A 17,972-nucleotide genomic window follows, 5' to 3' on the forward strand; every position below is an offset into this window, starting at 1 on the left:
TGCTAATTGTTGACCTGATTTCTGCATGAACCACAGTTCTGTTTCCAAATTCTGACCCATCTGATCTACGTGTAAACCAGAGGCTGAATCAGCAAGTATGTGAGGAAAGCAGCCGGGTCCTCTTTGAGGTAGAGTGAGGTTTTCAGGACATAGAAAGATTTTTACTTTTTTAATTAAAGAAATGCATGCCTGCTGCCCAATTCAGCACCAGCTTAGAGAGAGGACTTCTGTCCCAGGGCTTGCTCAGTGGTCACATCCTAAGGAGATGTCCATTCTGCAGCCACTCTTTTGTTGCCCTAAACCTCTGAGCTGCTGGGAACTGGCATGTTCTGGAGAGGCTAATAGTAGCTGTGCTGACTCTGGGATGCCAGCTAGAGCCACAGAATCACCCATGGGAGCAAGGGTGATAGATAAGAGTCTATTGTTAATAAGTCTCTCTCTTGTTTACTGGCCACTTTTTAAGATCTTTATTTATAAAGATTTCTTGTAAGCCTCTTACTAGCCCCATGAGGGAAATTGGGATAATAATAGGCCCGTTTCATAGATGAGAAAACTGGGACAAAGGGATTTGCCAAAGCTTATGTAGCTCTTAGAAGCGAAACAGGGAATATAATCTGAGTCTCTCAGTTCCTACTTTCCATCTGTGAGAGATTTGGCAAGGTACTTGGGTCTGATAGTAGATCCCTTCCTCATTTTTTCCTCTTTATTTTGGTTTTGGAAGATTATTAACCAGTAGCACCAATATGAGATGCTGTAAAATCTCCTTCCCTAAAGGCACTGGGAATAAATCCCTTTTGTCTGAGACCACAAAGGCACAATGGCTTGAAACCAGTATGAACCAAGGCCATGGGCCTGTCCTGCCCTGGACCTCAACACCTTATATTCCCAGGCACTCTCTGAGGGCAACCAAGAGTCTGACATGCACAGATTCTCAAAGTGCAGGCTGGGCTTAGGTGGGAGGCATCCAACACCCCCCCCCCCACCCCCCCAAAATCCTCTCCAGACTGTCAATGCCTATTGCTCTGGAGACTGCCCCTTTCTAGATCTAAGCATCCCTGCAGTCAGTTTCTACAGTTCACCTTCTCTGGGCAAGATGCTGGCTAAATTTTAGAATTTCATTCTTGGCTCAACTCCAGCCATGGGTTTTGCGTCAATGAGAAAGTGGACTCAAACTTCGATTTCTCTCCTGACCTCTCCTAAAGAAGTCAAACTATGAATTCCACAAAATGATGTCAATGCTTCTGAATCTCCTAGGTCCCTTCAGTGGAGCCATGACCACGAAGGGGGGAAAAAAAGCTTTTGCTTTTCCAGCTGTCAAGGTGAACGAGGCCGTAACTCTAGGCCTGACAGGCAGCCTGATTTCTATCTCTCAACAAAAGGCAAAAGAGCTGAGTGTGAATTCCTATAAGTTTGAGATCCCATTGCAATCAACTTTGAATCTCCCCAGCCAGAAGTTGCCCACATTGCCTAAGCCACTCACGGATGCTCAGTGTTGAGCGGGCTCCATCCAACAGTAAGAGGGAAAGAGGCTCCCTCCCAGAGGATTCTGGGACCAATGATGAATACCTGGCAATTAATTAAGCCTGTTCTCCAAGCAGAAATAAATTTCGTAGATCCAATTTGGAGGTCTGGATGAAATGGGGGGCGGGGCAGACTTCAACCTGCTGCAGAAGACGTTTTGGGGTAGTATGGGAAGTGCTTGGGTCCCAGGTGCAGGTAACACTTCAGTCCTGTAGGCGAAGACTTTAATGTAAGCCACATTTGCCAATGGCTGGGATGTGATTGCTGTAGCTGGCTCACAGTTACCCAGAGGCAACTTTGCGATGGCATTCTTCCATTTTCTCTGTAGCCTGCCCAAACTTGATAAAGGTGGTAAGTGACAACTAATGTCCTGTGCATAGCCAAGAGTCTAAGTGCTAGAGGTATCTCCACCACTCTCATGGGCAAGTCATTTGAATTCATTCTCCTTTTCCTTTCCCCTAAAACGGAAATGTCCCCTGTAGCTCTAATCATCCCTCTCCCTGCTATTCCCCCAAGGAATGGCCTCTTTCTACCATCTTTCTCCAAGATTTGACCTATAGCTTTGTATCTCAACAGGCAGTTCGTAGAGTGGATTCCATTAACACTGCCAACTTTGTAGGGCTAAAAACAGCTGTAAAAAAAATCCTCTTATGGATTTCTTCTTTGACTTATAGTTGAAAAATGCCAGGGTGGAGATAGTACTAAAAAAAAGAAGAAATAGTAGTAGTAATAGTTCAGGAGAAGTTTACTGAACTTTTCCCCTTTGCCCTGTGCTTGTTTTCATGTCTTTAGTGTGTTTCAATGTACAACCGAGTTGTTAATGTTTTCTGTTTAATAAACAGAACATCTGTAACCTCTGCTCCTGATGTTCTCAATTAGCTAACAGGGAACTTCGTTTGAAATACAGAACTCAAGGTCACTTTCACTGTTCCTTCATTTGCATTCTCCAAATAATTCACTGTGTTAATGCTCTCACTGAAAACACCCTGCTTTAAATATATCATTGCTTTCTCCCTTGGGCCCAGGACAAATAATACAGCCCACACTGCCCGGAGCCCTGTGCTGGATTAGCCCCGTGATTCATATTTGGGGAGCTGTGGGGCTCAAGGAGTGACATTCATTTATATCTTCAAAAATGATCCTCAGAGCACTGATAAATTAGTCACCAGGCCCTGCTGGCTGCTGCCTGGCCTACTTTGGCATCTAGATTTGAGAACCACAGGAGTCTTTGTGTAACCTGGGCTTTCTTCTGAGATTCGGTGGAGCTGGGGCAGCATGGGGAGTGTACCGTGTACCGGTTTTGAATCCTACCTAAGAGAGAGAGAGAGGTCAAGGGGAAAGAGAGAGCTGGTTGGGGCCCCACCTCTCCGCGGGGCTCCTGCTGCTCCCAGAGAGGACACGTGCCAGTTACCCCTGTCTAGTTAATAACGTTTGAAGAACAAGGCACCAGGGATCATGTCCCCTGCAGCAGAGTCCCCTCCCCTTCCTGTAATCCATGCTTTCTGTCCCCAAATGTCCTGGCCCCTTCAGCCCCATCCTCACTTGGAAGCAATTGTTGAATTTTCACTCCCTGTATGTCTTCCTTCTGAGGCACTTTTGTTCGACCATTTGCTTTTATATCTTTTCTTTTACTTGAACCTGTCTTGAGTTTCAACCTGTTGGTTAGAAACTTCAAGGAGTTAGGAATAGCACTTGAATCGCTTTTTTTAAAGTCTGCCTTCACGTGATTTTTCCAGAATCTTCAGGTTTCCGCCCGGCTCCACCTGGAGCAATGTACCAACATCAATATTCTCTCTCTTCTTTTTTAAGATTTTATGTATTTATTCATGAGAGACACACAGAGGGAGGCAGAGACACAGGCAGAGGGAGAAGCAGGCTCCCTGCAGGGAGCTCAATGCAGGACCCACCCCAGGACCCCAGGATCACACCCTGAGCCAAAGGCAGATGCTCAACCACTGAGCCACCCAGGTGCCCCAATATTCTCACTTTTTTCCTTCTGTGTAAGCAGACATATTATTGGTTACTTTATTTTCCTTAAGCAGGAAAATAGAGTCGAAAAAGTTTTAATAACCTACAAGGAAGTAGTAATATACTGGTGACTTCAACCGATCCTGCAGGTAGAACGCGTTAAAGGACATGAAATAGTTGAGCTGTACAAGAATACAAACAAAACAAAGCTCACCGCTTGCTGGTTGCTGTGGACCGGGGATTTGGGGGAAAGGGGAGAAATGACGTTGCTGTGGAAGCAGTAAACCCAGGCTGAGGATCTGGGACTGAAACAGAGCAACTTTAACGTGGGCCAGAACCGAAATCAACTCTTCCTCACCTTGGTTTCTTCCCTGTTGCCAATGAGCTCATGCAAACAGCCAGGGAGAGTTTTTGGAGACTTTGATCCTTGATATGCAATCTAAAGATTGAAAGATTATATTTTTCTCTCTAATTAAATCTCCTCTAACCTTGTATTGAGCGCCTGTAAGTTGAGCAGGCAAGATCCAACCTGCTGAGTGGAGTGGCTTCCCAGGAAGGCTGGGAGACAACGTGTTCCACCCAGGGGAGACCTTGAGGATCATGATTTGCAGCAGGAGTTAGTGAAGCGAGCGCTTTGTGTTTGCCTAGTAGGCAGATGCAGAGTGCAACATATCCAGGGCTTTTTCCTGAGATGCTAATGTTGATGTGAGTAGCCCTTAGGACCATTACAGCCTACCAAGTTCAGAGGATGTGTCCGCATCTAAAAGGACAGTCTGTTGTTGGGCCCCACCTGCTACATCAGACCTGCAAAGTAGGCAGTGGCAGGACCAAAATCCTACTCTGACCGAAGCCCTAGGTAACACATGGGCTCTAAGCATTTGTACGTTGGGTTCTAAGGGTTCTTCAAATTCTCTTGCGTCTTCTTTTTGGGCTTATAAGGCCATTGTCTGCTAAATAATCCTATTGTTTAGGGAACCTCAAGGATGTTTTGTTCAACCAGTTCCCTTTGAGGAAATGGAACCTCAGAAAGTTATTCCTTACCTTTCGAGGTCACCCACCTGATGAGCATCAGGGTAGCCCTTCTGCTACTCCCCTCCCGTGGAGAGTGCTTTCAACACTGGAGGAGAAATCCTTATTGGTTTTGCATTACTTTTTTTTTTCCTCTATGAATGTGAGGTTTTATTTTTTTATTTTTTTGTATAAATTTATTTTTTATTGGTGTTCAATTTGCCAACATATGGAATAACACCCAGTGCTCATCAAGTGCCCCCCTCAGTGCCTGTCACCCAGTCACCCCCACCCCTTGCCCACCTCCCCTTCCACCACCCCTAGTTCGTTTCCCAGAGTTACGAGTCTCTCATGTTCTGTCTCCCTTTCTGATATTTCCTACTCATTTTTTCTCTTTTACTGTTCTTGTTGTCTTGCTGCAGCTCACATGCTGCAAAGTGGTGAGGACGAAGAACCATTCCAAGTGGGAAACATGAGGGGCACCCCAAACCTCCGTTTGTATTAATTTCCTAGGGCCGATGTAACAAAGAATCATAAACCAGAGGGCTTAAGACAATGGAGACTTAGGCCGTCACAGTTCAGGAGGTTACAAGTCTGAAATCAAAGTGTCTGAAGACTGGAGAAAAATCCTTCCTTGCTTCTCCCTGGCTTGTAGTTGCCAGCAATGTCGCTTTCTGTCTCTTATAAGGATACTGTCACTGGATTTAAGGCCCACCCGAATCCAGTATGATCTTATTTCAATCCTTCCCTTGATTGCATCTACAAAGATCCTATTTTCAAATAAGGTCAAATTCTGAGGTTTTGGACGGACGTGAATTTCTGAGAGACCCTATCCAACCACTATGTTACTTATTCTGAAACATCAGCTAATAACTGGACATTAAACCTAAAGCATTCTATAAAACTGAAGAAATCCTTTTTTTTTTCTGTTTACAAATCCCTGTGAGGGTCTATTGCAAACCCAAATTCTGAAGTTCAAACTCCCTAGCAAAAAGGCTAGAAGATTATATTAAACACTCAATAAAGTTTTAAGAGAATAATATATTTTTAGTGTGTTTTTCTACACCAGGCATTGTATTCGGTGATTTACTTGGGCTGTTTCATTAAATCCTTTCAAAAGCCCCACAGGGCCTACACCATCATTGTTCCCATCTTATAAGGGAGGAAATAGGTTCAGTGAACCTGAGCAACCGGGCCAGCCTGACACTGCCAACCTCCTCATCTCCATATTGGCTGCAGGACTCCAGAACTTTGTGGTCTCCCTGGAAGCTGCAGAGAAGAACTGGAACCACTGGATGTTGAAAATGTTGGTAAGATTCCAGATCTGATGTGGCTGATGACTGGAGAGGGGAATATTGAGGTACAAGCTGATCCTTGGAGGCAGACTGCTTGAGTTCAAATCCCTGATCAACCACTGAATAGCAATGTGCATTAGTTTCTCCTTGCTACAAGAACAAATCACCACAAACTTAGTAGCTTAAAACAACACAAATGTGTTATCTTACAGTGCTGGAGTTCTAAAATTGAGGTGTTAGTAGGGCTGCATTCTTTCTTGGAGGCTCTAGTGGAGAACCTGTTCCTTTCTTTGCTGGCTTCTAGGGGCCACCTGCATTCCCTGGTTTGTGGTCTCTTCCTCCCATCACTGCAATCTCTGCTTCCATGATCACACTGGCCCTCCTGCCCTCCTGCCTACCTCTTCTAAGAATCCTTCTGACTATGTTGGACCTGCCTGAAAAATCCAGGATAACCTCCCCATCTCAAGATCCTTAACTTAATCACATAGGCAGAGTCTCTTTGCCATGAGGGTGACACCTACACAGGTTCTGAGGATTAGGCGGTATATATCTTTGGGGAATGATTATTCTGTCCACCGCACTATGTTTTCAGGGGTAAATTACTTAAATGCCTTACGGTTTACTTTCCTGCTCTAAAAAAAATGGCCAGGGGTGCCTGGGTGAGGCAGTCAGTTAAGCGCCTAGCTCTTGGTTTTGGCTCAGGTCATGATCTCAGGGTCGTGTTGGGCTCAGTACCCAGTGCGGAGTCTGCTTAAGATTCTCTCTCCCTGGGGAATCCCTGGGTGGCTCAGCACTTTAACACCTGCCTTCAGCCCAGGGCATGATCCTGGAGACCTGGAATCAAGTCCCACATCAGGCTCCCGGCATACAGCCTGCTTCTTCCTCTGCCTATGTCTCTGCCTCTGTCTCTCTCCTCTGTGTCCTTCATGAATAAATAAATAAAATCTTAAAAAAAAAAAAAAGATTCTCTCTCCCTCTCCTTCTGACCCTCCTGCTTGAGCTTTCTCTCTCTAAAAGAGATAATCCTTTAAAAAAATGGGCAAATAATGGTACCTAATTTGTTGAGCCATCGTGAGGATCAAATAAGATGATGATGAACATGTTGCCTGGAAAAATAAATAAAGGTGGTTGTTGATATTATTACTTTTGGTGAAGACATGAAGCAGGACCTGTTGTCATGAACTAAAGTGGTTGGAGTCTGTGGAGTGATGAGTGTAGGGCTGATGGTCTCCACACGAGACTAAAGTGGGCAACAGGTGCCCTCACTTTACAAGTAGTCAAAACAATGTCAAGTGAGGTCCAACCACTTGGGCCTGATGAGTTGGGATTTGGGAAACAACAGGCTTTATAATTCTACTGAGACTATGAGGATACTGAGGCACTGGGTGGACCTAGGACCAACGATCTGGTTAAAGAAGGCAGTCTCCATACAAGGGTATCCTGCACTTCCGACACCAACTGCAAGGTCACTCTCAGATTCAATAATTTGTTAGAAAGACTCACAGAGCTCACTGAAAGCTATATACTCACGGTTATGGCTTATTACAGAGAAAGGATATAGATAAGATACAATGGTCAGAGGAAGAGACAGGGTGGAGCCCAGGAGGGTTCCAAATGCAAACCTTCTGTTGGTCTCTTCCCATGGAGTCAGGACACATCAATCTCCTGGCATGGACGAGTGGATGATACACATGGAGAATTTCCAGCCAGGGAAGCTCATCCAAACCTTGGGCTTCAGAGTTTTTATTGGAGTTCCATTACATAGGCATGATTGATTAATTGCCCATGTGGTGGATCTCCGTGCTAGTCTCCAGCCCTCTGGGCATGACCTAAAGCCCCTACCCTAAATCACATTGTTGGTCTTGCTGGGATGGCCAGCCCCCCACTCTAAACCACAACATCCCTATAGCAATTACTTCCTAGAACCCAACGGCAAAGGCCAGGTCTCTTTTGGGCCAACGTCAAATCCTACTCTACATTGTCCTGAGGAGTTGAATGACTCCACCGAGGTCACATGGCTCAGCCAAGATATTTAGATTATTAGCACTAGGTAATTCTTCATAGTCTTTTATGATTAGTACAGAATATAGAGCAATACAGCATAATGATTAAGAGTTTGGATTCTGAAATTGGCTCCAGGGCCAGGCTGTAGCTCCGTCATTTACTACTGTGTGACTTCGGGCAGGTTCCCATCCTGTTTGCGCCTCAGTTTCCTCCTTTATTTATTTTTTATTTTTTTATCTTTAAAGATTTTTAAAATTAATTAATTAATTAATTAATTTATTTATTTATTTATTTATGAGAGACACAGAGAGAGAGGCAGAGACACACAGAGGGAGAAGCAGGCTCCATGCAAGGAGCCCGATGCAGGACTCGATCCCGGGATTCCAGGATCACACCCTGGCCCCAAGGCAAGCACTAAACTGCTGAGCCACCCAGGGATCCCCAGTTTCCTCTTTATAAAATGAGGATAATAATAAAACCTAAAAGACTCAATACATGGGCAACACTTAAAACAGTGTCTATCATGTATTAAGTCTTTAATTTTAGTTTTTCATATTATGCAGAAAAAAAACATGTAAGTAAATTAAAAAGTAAAATTCATCCATAGTTTTCCTTTTCTCCTCTCACTGAATTGATGGTTGACTATGTATGTTTCCAAACCTTATTATTCGTAAACAACAAGCGAATCATAGTACACATAGTCTACAATTTCATTGTTACCAAAATTTTCATCAAAATGTATTATTTTTAAGTGGATAAGAATTTTGGAAATCCTGTAAATATTGAATGTATGTGGAAAAGCTAAGCAACAAGAGGACTACATTTTTTGGCTGCAGAAGCATTAAATAAGTGAGCTGTGGAAAGCCACCTGGGTGAGAGAAGCCAAAAAAGTCCCTTTTGATTTGTGTAAAGTCACAATAACAAATGTTGTTTGTCCCACACACATTCCTGCTCCAGCTCTACGATTCTTTCATCACACAGAATAGTATTTGTCAGGAAACACTGCTTTCCTAATGCTGAAGAAGAAAAATAACCGTGTGGAAATTTCTGTTCACCTCAGTGGCAAATTTCCAGTTTTCCAATTGTGAAGCAGCAAAATATTGCTTTTAGCTGTTATGCCCAGAACTCAAAAGAATTGTGTTAAAAAAAAAAAAGGAAAAAAGACAATTATGCTCAACTAAGGGAAAATGTGATCATGTTCCTACTACATGCCAGACACCAGGCTGGCCAATCTGAAAGAACCAAAGTCAAAGAAGACATTGTCTTGGGTCCCCAGGTTCCTCCCCAGCCTAGCAGGATACACAGATGCACAAGGCATGAAAAATGACATGCAGAATAGATGTTGAGCTCCGGGATGTGGATTCACTTTGGAAGAAGCATTTATTTATTTAATTTTATTTATTTTGTTTTATTGGAGGGAGAAGGAGAATCCCAAGCAAGCTCCACACCCAGCAGGGAGCCTGATGCGGGGCTCGATCCCACAACCCTGGGATTATGACCTGAGCCGAAATCTAGAGTCAGATGCTCAACCGACTGAGCCACCCAAGCGCCCCTAGAAGAAGCATTTAATCCTGAATGGGTTGGAGAAAAGCGAGGACGCTTGAGCGCTGCCTTCAGAGATTTCTGCAGGTAGCCTGGTGAGAGAGAGACCTACTCTATTAAGATGGAAGCCTGACACCGCATGAGTATCAGAGATTGGTTACAGCAAGAAAAAAATGCTGCAACAGGCTGATGAGACAAGAATCACAGTTTTCCTTCCTACAATATGAGAAATTATGCCTTTTGAGAGGAGGCAGGTGGGAGTGTCCTGAAACCTTGTACTCTCTCGTCCCTCCAGTTCAGGCAGGGCTAATTGGTTAATAACAGCATTTACAGAAATATTTCATGCTTTTCAACTTTTTTTTTTTAAGATTTTATATATTTATTCATTAGAGACACAGAGAGGGAGGCAGAGACCTAGGCAGAGGGAGAAGGAGGCTCCGTGCAGGGAGCCCGATGTGGGACTGGATCCCGGGTCTCCAGCCAGGATCAGGCCCTGGGCTGAAGGCGGCGCTAAACCACTGAGCCACCCTTGGATCCTTATTTCATGCTTTTCAAGACACTCTTAGGGTTATCCAGATGATTTGAACTGAGAACTCATGAGCAACTTCATGGGAGGAGGAGGGTGGGTGACATTAAACTCAGTAAGAACAGTGAGGCCCCAGGTTATGGTGTGAGCTGATCATGCCTCACTGGGAGTAGAATCATGGTCTCCCTCAACTTCTACCTCAGTACTCTTTCTTTTTTTTTTTTCTACCTCAGTACTCTAAGTATTCTTTGTACTTCATCTCATACATGCTCAGTTTTCTGGATTTCTTCTCTTCTTTCTCCTTCTTCTTCTTCTTCTTCTTCTTCTTCTTCTTCTTCTTCTTCTTCTTCTTCTTCTTCTTCTTCTTCTTTTTTTTAATAGGCAAGAGTATCCAAATTGCAAGGCGTGCTTGGCACTATTTACATTGTAAGAGGCTTAAATTTTTAATTTTCTTTTCCATTTCATTGGAACATTTTGGAAAGTTGCACAGCTTTTCATTCCACTGCATTCTGAACATATCCTACCACTGTGATCCTAACCCCTGCAGAGCCTCGGCAGGGTTGGACTTCCAAGAAATCAGTGAAGATAATGAGAGGTCCAGCAGGTTGAGAATGTTCCATGAAGCAAAAGTGGGCCAAAGCCCTCTTCCTTGTGAGACCCCATCACATGAAGGAGACAGCAGACCACGGACTTGGATAACCGGGCTCCAACAGCCCATGTGCTCCCAGCTTACCTAATACCTAATGTGCTCTCTGCAGCTTAACACATTTTCTACCTTATGTCCCCCAAATCATTATTAGAGGGCAGAGTCCTTCCTGGCCTCGGACTGCTGGATTGCATCAGGCTATATGTCACTGCATTCCATGGCTGCCAGTGATGGTATGTATCTGCCAAATTTCCATCTGAGTGTCCTCCTCGTTAGATTTCAGGAGAAACAATTAGTGGAACCATTAAAATTTCCTAACTTATTTTGGTTTCACCCTTAAGCAACTGCTTAATTGGCTTGTTTCCCTTGAGACCAAACATTTTCCCATGGTGGGAGTATAGAAAATTAATAGCTTCTGGAATAAAGAACCATTGGTCAGGGATTGGGGAAAGAATTCTCTTTTTTTTTAAGGTTCTTGGAAGGGAATCATTGTCACCACCTTCATGGGCCCGAATCCTGCGTTCTAAACATTGCCTGCACTTACCACTGCTGGCTTCCAAGTCTGTCAGTAACAGGAGTAGAATGTAAATTAGCATCAAAGCCACCCATTAAAAACAGTGAGATCTGGGGCAGCTGGGTGGCTCAGTAAGTTAAGCATCCAATTCTTGGTTTTGGCTCAGGTCGTGACCTCGGGTTTGTCGGATGGAGCTCTGTGTTGGGCTCCACACCTTGTGTTGGGCTCCACACCCTGTGTTGGGCTCCACACTCAGCAGGAGTCTGTTCAAGATTCTCTCTCTCTCTCTCTTCCTCTGCCCCTCCCTTCCCCTCCGGCACAGGCACATGTGTACTCTCTCTCTCTCTAAAATAAATAAATCTTTAAAATAATAACAATAAAAACAATGAGATCTAGGGTGTTGGGTTAGCACTCATAAGCTGAGGCAAAAATAGCCTATTGTTGGTGAGACAGCTCAGGAAACACAGAAATCAACGGCATGTAGCTGTTTCTCAGGAGCAATTTCTGTGTCCTGGCCATCAAATCCTCTCCTCTTCTGAGTTTATAAGCATGAGAAATGTGCACATAAAGGATTTACACCTGTGAATTGTGATGGCATTGCTTCATTTTAGTGTTCTTTCAAATTCTCGATTGTGTGTAGTATACTAAATGGTTAAAGAAAGCCTGTAGAATTTGTTTCAAATAAAAAAGACTTGGTTTTCAAATTTCCTGCATCTGTTGACAGCTGGTTAAATATTGCCTCCTCTCCTAGGAGAATCATTATCTTGGTAGTTAATGCTAGGAGCTGCTCATCCCTGCCTTTTTCTGTCTCCTTTTCAAGGAATTTATCCAGTTGTTTAGCACATATTTATTGACTCCTTTCATGTCACATACATTGTGCAAGGTTCTGGGTGCCTGGTAGTGACTACAGGACATGGTTCCTACCTCCAGAGAATTTAGTCTTAAAGCAGAGACAAGTACTGAAAAATAGAAGTATCTGTATGTGTGTGTTGTATATACACATACATACACATATGTGCATGTGTACACACACACAAATTACAAATTATGATGAATGATATTAAGGAAAGAAACGAGAGGGACGCCTGGGTGGCTCAGTGGTTGAGCCTCTGCCTTTGGCTCAGGTTGTGATCCTGGGATCCCAGGATCGAGTCCCACGTCGGGCTCCCTGAAGGGAGCCTGCTTCTCCCTCTGCCTGTGTCTCTGCATCTCTCTCTCTCTCTGTGTCTCTGATGAATAAATAAATAAAATATTTTTAAAAATTGATACTAATTTAAACTGGGGTGGTTGGGAAAAGCCTTCCTAAGGAAGTGACTAGAGATAGGACCTGAGATTAGGTTGGATCTAGAAAGTAGGAAAAAATGAATTTCCAGGAAAAGGGACGGGGCTGTATGAGGGCCTGTCTGACAAATGGGAAGAAGTCCAGGGTAAGGGATAAGAATGAGCATGAGCCACCTGGCCACGCAAGAACTCCAGGGTTTTTACTAATCAAAGAATCAAAGCAATGCAGTGCATGAGATGAGTTCAGGTTTAAAGGGATCACTCTGTTGAATGGAGAACTGGTTTGAAGGAAGCAAGGGGGAGAGGTGTTGCCATAAAAATGGAGCAAGGGAGGAAGGAGGGTGATGGAGATGGGAGAACTGACAGGACCTGATAATAGATTGAATATGGGAATCCCAGAGAGGAAGGTATAAAAAAAGGACTTTATCCCCCTGACTGCTTCATGAATTTCACCGTTAGGTGATCTTTCTCCCATGACTATTGAAAGAGTTCAGAACAAATCTCCCCAAAATATGCCACCGTAGCACAAGAATTATTTTGAGCTGAGGGCAATCAAAATCCAGCAGATTCAGGGAAAACTGTGTACCTCCCCCTTGACTGGCTAAATTTCCAATGGAAAGGGAGTCTGTATTAGCAGAGATTGCTCTCAACTGAAAAAATTTCTGGACATAATAGGGCCATCTTTGTTTTTCAAACCTGTCTTCTCCCTTCCTTCTCCATTGTGTCCCCTTCCCTCATCCCTCTCCTCAGCTCAAGATGTTATATAAGCCTCAACTACCTGACTGCCTCTTGAGTCTCCATATCTTTATGGAGATCCTGATTATATGCGATTAAATTTGTTGTTCTCCTGTTAATCTGCCCTACGTCATTTTAATTGTTTGAACAGGCAAAGAACCTAGAAGAGAAGAAGGGAAAAATTTTCCACCCCTACACCATGCAACTTGTCTCACTCCAAGTCAGAAATAAGCTGAGCTAGTTTTTCCCCTCTGCGATAGGACCTTGACTGGGAGAGGCAAGTCAACTCCACAGGAGGTACCTCTGACAGAATGAATACCTGTAGGGATAAACTCCAGATTTTTTTTTTAACTCCAGATCTTATAAAAAAAAAAATAATAATTTGGAAGTGACTGAAACCACACTCTGTAATAGTGATTATTCTCAGGTGTTCTATGTGAGGAACTATCAGACATATATAATGAGTCCTCCTACAAATAATTCCTCTTCACTGAGGAACTGGCTTGAACTCTTAATTAGTGTCAACAAGGAAATGATTCTGGCCTGGAATTTGCTTCTTCTCCAGGTCTGGAGATATTTTTGTCTATTTGATTGGTTGTACCATATTGGCTTGCCCCAGGACATCTGGGTAGGAATATTCATTTCTTGGTTTTAGGGCTCTCAGGAGTGGCTGCTTTCTCTGCTTCTGCAAATATGTCAAGTGTACTTTGAATAATGGGTCTTTGTCAACTGACCTCCACAGGAGGCTTTGTTTCTCTTCAAAATGCTTTTAAAATTTCATTGCATATTTAATTAGTAAGTAGTCATAATTAATAACAAGTACAGTAGCTACTATGTATCGAATGCCAAGAAACTATGCTTGGTTTTAGACCTAATCTTGTAAGGTGGGTGTTGTTGTCCTTCATCAAAGCCAAATAGTCCGTGAGTGGGTGGAGATGAAATCTGAAGCCATGCAGGGCTGGTTCCAGAGCCAGAGCACTTGGGCATTGCCCGCAGTAGCCATTCTCTGGTGTAATTTGGGATCCCCATGAGCTTTGGCAAGGGGAGGGATATTTTAAACTACCTGAAGAGGAAACAGGGGCTTCCTTCTTGTCACCTGACCTGAATTTAATCACTTGTAGGTCTAACATCCTGTGGGTTACTATACATCCTCTTTGATTTTTTTTTCCTTTTCAGTTTTCCTCCGTTATACTAAAGAGCAGACTCTTTTCTCTAACTTCATCTTTATCATTCCCTTTCCAAGCCAAAAAGGACAACTGAGTCACCAGGGCATTTTTTATTTTTTTTAAAGACTTCATTTATTTATCTGAGAGAGAGCAAGCGCGAGTGGAGGACAGGGAGAAGGAGAAGCAGGCTCCCCGCTGGGCAAGGACCCTGACTCAGTGCTCCATCCCAGGACCCTGGGATCAGGACCTGAGCCAAAGGCAGATGTTTAACCAACTGAACCACCCAGATGCCCCAGCAGTTTTATTAAATAATAATAATAATAATAATAAAATAAAAAGTGTATTCTAGACTTGGTTCTGATGATGATTGTTTTCTAATTTTTAATTAGGGGTATTATCTTAGATAAACCACTTCATGTCAAAGCACAGTGGCTGGTACAAAACAGATGTATAATCTGCTCTAGCTGGTGTTAAATCCTAAGTAAGTAGGAGTTATGCATTCATTCACTGGACAAGCATGCGTTTAGGACCCTCTCTGTGCCCGAGCCATGATAAGGCTGAGATTTAGAACACCCACAGGCACCTGGCTTCAATTCAGATCTTGCTCTGCCCACCCCCCTGAAATGTGACACTTGGCAAATTGCTTCTCTCCCTAAGCCTCCTATTTCTCACGCAACAATTAGGACTAATCAGAGGACCTATTTCATGGGCCTGAGGAAGACTGAATGAGAGTGCATATAAGGCCCTTAGCATAGGACCTGGCACTTTGGAGGTGTCTCTGATATTATTATGGAAAGGAAGATTAAGGGGAGTTGAACCACTGCCAATGTAATGTTATCGATAAGCACACACATGAGCACACAAACATCCATGTGTGGGGAACAGTGATTTCTAATGTCGGGGAGAAGAGGGGTGAATACTTGATTTAAAATTATTTTTATAAAACTAAACAGTACATCTGTATAACACAAATTGTGGAAAGTAAAGCTCTGCAAGGTTGTTGATGTTGGAGACCAAGAATCTTCAGAACGTAAGTGGGAGGGGGTGGGTGGAGAGCACACAGTATAAGACAATTTTTACAGACTAAAATTTCAGTTTGTCAAAAGGGATGACTGAGTAAAGAATAAGCCAGCTTGAGCCAAAGGCTCTCAATGTCCCTTGATGTTTCCACAGTAAATGAATCTCTGAAGAAAGGACAGATTTTGGTTTTGATATAAATACTAGCGGTGCTCCAACCCTGAGTTAACTGGATTTTCAGAGTGAAGACAGGCATGACCCAGCAATGTGTAGAAGTGGGCTGGACAGAGTCAGTCATGGGACTTGGCCACCATGGCCGTGTTTCTGCTTGGCAGCAACCCAGCAGCTGATGTTGAGCTGAGGTTTGGTGTAGAGTCCAGGGCAGAGCATCTGAAGGATACAAGTGCAGGCTAGAGTCCTGGTGGTACTCAGCATGGGGTGAGTGGGTAGGCCTGACCCCAGAGGTCGAGATGTTCCAATAAGCAAGCAGAGCCCGGCCGCAGAGAGTGGTGGAGGTAGTGCTCAAAGTCCAGCAAGTTCGGCAGCTGACCTCAGAGAAGTACTTCAGCAGGGACAGGGTCCTAATCTCCAGGTTAGGGCTTTGAGAAAGGGACTGGCCAGAGCAAGGTGGGTCTTGTTCATAGGCCTTGAACTCTAATGCCTTTAGAAGCCAGGTCTATGTGGCTGGGTTCAGGACCCAGAACCTACGATGGACAACTAGAAGCACCCAGACAACATCTATTTAAGAGCTTCACAGAAAGGGGAGGGATGGGGCTGTTTGTAAGGTTCTGATAACACTATGAGGAATGGAGAAGAACAAAGGCCGAAAAACATAGAATCCTTCCAGAATCTACACAAACCACTGCTACTCTCATTCATCTTCCTCTTTTCTGGTTATATTTAATTACTACTAATACACCACATTGCTTTACTTAGTAAAAACAAACAAACACAAAGTGCAGTATATGCTATTAAATGTTGGAGCACCGCTAGTGTTTATAACAAAACCAAAATCTGTCCTTTCTTCAGAGATTCATTTACTGTGGAAACATCAAGGGACATTGAGAGCCTTTGACTCAAACTGGCTTATTCTTTACTCAGTCATCCCTTTTGACAAACTGAAATTTTAGTCTGTAGAAATTGTCTTATACTGTGTGCTCTCCACCCACCCCCTCCCACTCCAACCCACCCTGCATCTAACCGTATGATCTAAAATTTCCAGGGCAGCCACAAGTTGCACTCAGTTTTATTTTACTTTCAATACATGGAAGTCATAAAACCAACTTAATTTTTAGAAATAATCTGTATATGTGTATATGTCTTTTGGCAATCTTTGCACTTCACATTTGCCACTTTGGGTTTGGAAAGCCATTCCTGTATTTTTTTTTTTTTTAAGCCATTCCTGTATTGAGGAGTCTTCAAACAGGGCAATAGTTGTTGGGTTGGAAAGTGGTCATGTGGGTGACATTCTTTCCAGTGAAAAATGCGTTCCAAATTTGAAACAGCCACACTGGAAGTTCCTTCCAGGCAAGATCTGTGTGGAATATACCATGGTGTTGTACACAGAACCTTCTGTAAAACGGTGTTCATAAAGGTCAAATGTGGTAGAGAGCAGGAGAGGCTCTTCCAGCAATGCCTCCCCGAAATCTGAAGCCATTGAGCCCCAGGTCTTTTAGCCTTGAAATCAGAGCAGGACAACCACTCCTAACCTTAGACATTTAGCCCTTTGTGTTAATCCCTCCTCTCAGTAGCTCCTTCATATCTTTACGTGTTTGCCCATCAGGTGTTAGCTCCTGAAATGTGACCAAGTTCATTGGTTAGCCCCTCTTCCTTCCATTTCCAGAACCTCCTCCTGGGATATAGATCCCCTGAACACACACGTCACAACCACCCCTCTGGGTGTCCAAGTCAGACATCACGGAGTCATCCTGCTGCAAGGAGGAATTGGTGCTTCCAGGGAAAACTGTGCATTGTCTAGAGGACACAGCTCTGAGTACTCCGACTGCATGCGGCCTGCTGTACAAGCCTGTACATCGTACGTAACAGAGGCAGATAATTCTTAGCTGTAGACGTGCAGATCCCGCTCTATCTTGTAGAGGTCGGCTGAATTCTCTTCACTGGGGAAGAAGCTAGTTTTGCTACCATTTGGGCATTCATTTCAATATTCCTCATCTATAAATGTGTCTATTTTTCAATTTCTCCCTGGAACCACTTATAACATCTGCCTGGCTTCTTCTTTACGAGTAAAATAAAATCTTTAACATGTGTTCATTTTATATCCTTATGAGTCATGATTTTACCTTTTTTTCCCCCAAAAATTGTCTTTAACATCGTCTTTTTCTCACTTGCAGCTTCTCGTCCTTCATTTTTTTGCACTCAGCACTCTCTTTTTAAATGCCTCTAATTTAAAAAAATAAAAATAAAAATAAATAAAAATATAAATAAATAAATAAATAAATAAATAAATAAATGCCTCTAATTTGTCTTTTTCCCTGCAACCCACTGCTGGCCTCCCAGGTTGGTTCACTGACATTTGTCACGCAGATAACCATGATAGCCTCCTGATACCTGTCCCCTACCTGGAGCCCCCGCCCCCCCACACACACTCTATTCCACACACTATGGTCCTGAAACTGAGGTCCCAGCCTGCTCACTTCCATTTAAAACTCCTTGAAGACTTTTTTTTTTTTTTAAGATCTTATTTATTTATTCATGAGAGACACAGAGAGAGAGGCAGAGACACAGGTAG

The 17,972-nt window shown here is 43.4% G+C and overlaps 1 long non-coding RNA gene across 1 annotated transcript; it reads left to right on the top strand.

Annotated features, from left to right (window-relative positions):
* The first annotated feature begins 9,015 nt into the window (after positions 1-9,015).
* Positions 9,016-17,499, top strand: LOC119870712. The gene is made up of 2 exons (XR_005353424.1): positions 9,016-10,743; positions 17,067-17,499. It is a non-coding gene; the product is annotated as an uncharacterized LOC119870712 (long non-coding RNA).
* Positions 17,500-17,972: the final 473 nt, after the last annotated feature.

The sequence above is a fragment of the Canis lupus genome, chromosome 1, assembly GCF_011100685.1.
Source record: "Canis lupus familiaris isolate Mischka breed German Shepherd chromosome 1, alternate assembly UU_Cfam_GSD_1.0, whole genome shotgun sequence".
Classification (NCBI taxonomy): domain Eukaryota; kingdom Metazoa; phylum Chordata; class Mammalia; order Carnivora; family Canidae; genus Canis; species Canis lupus.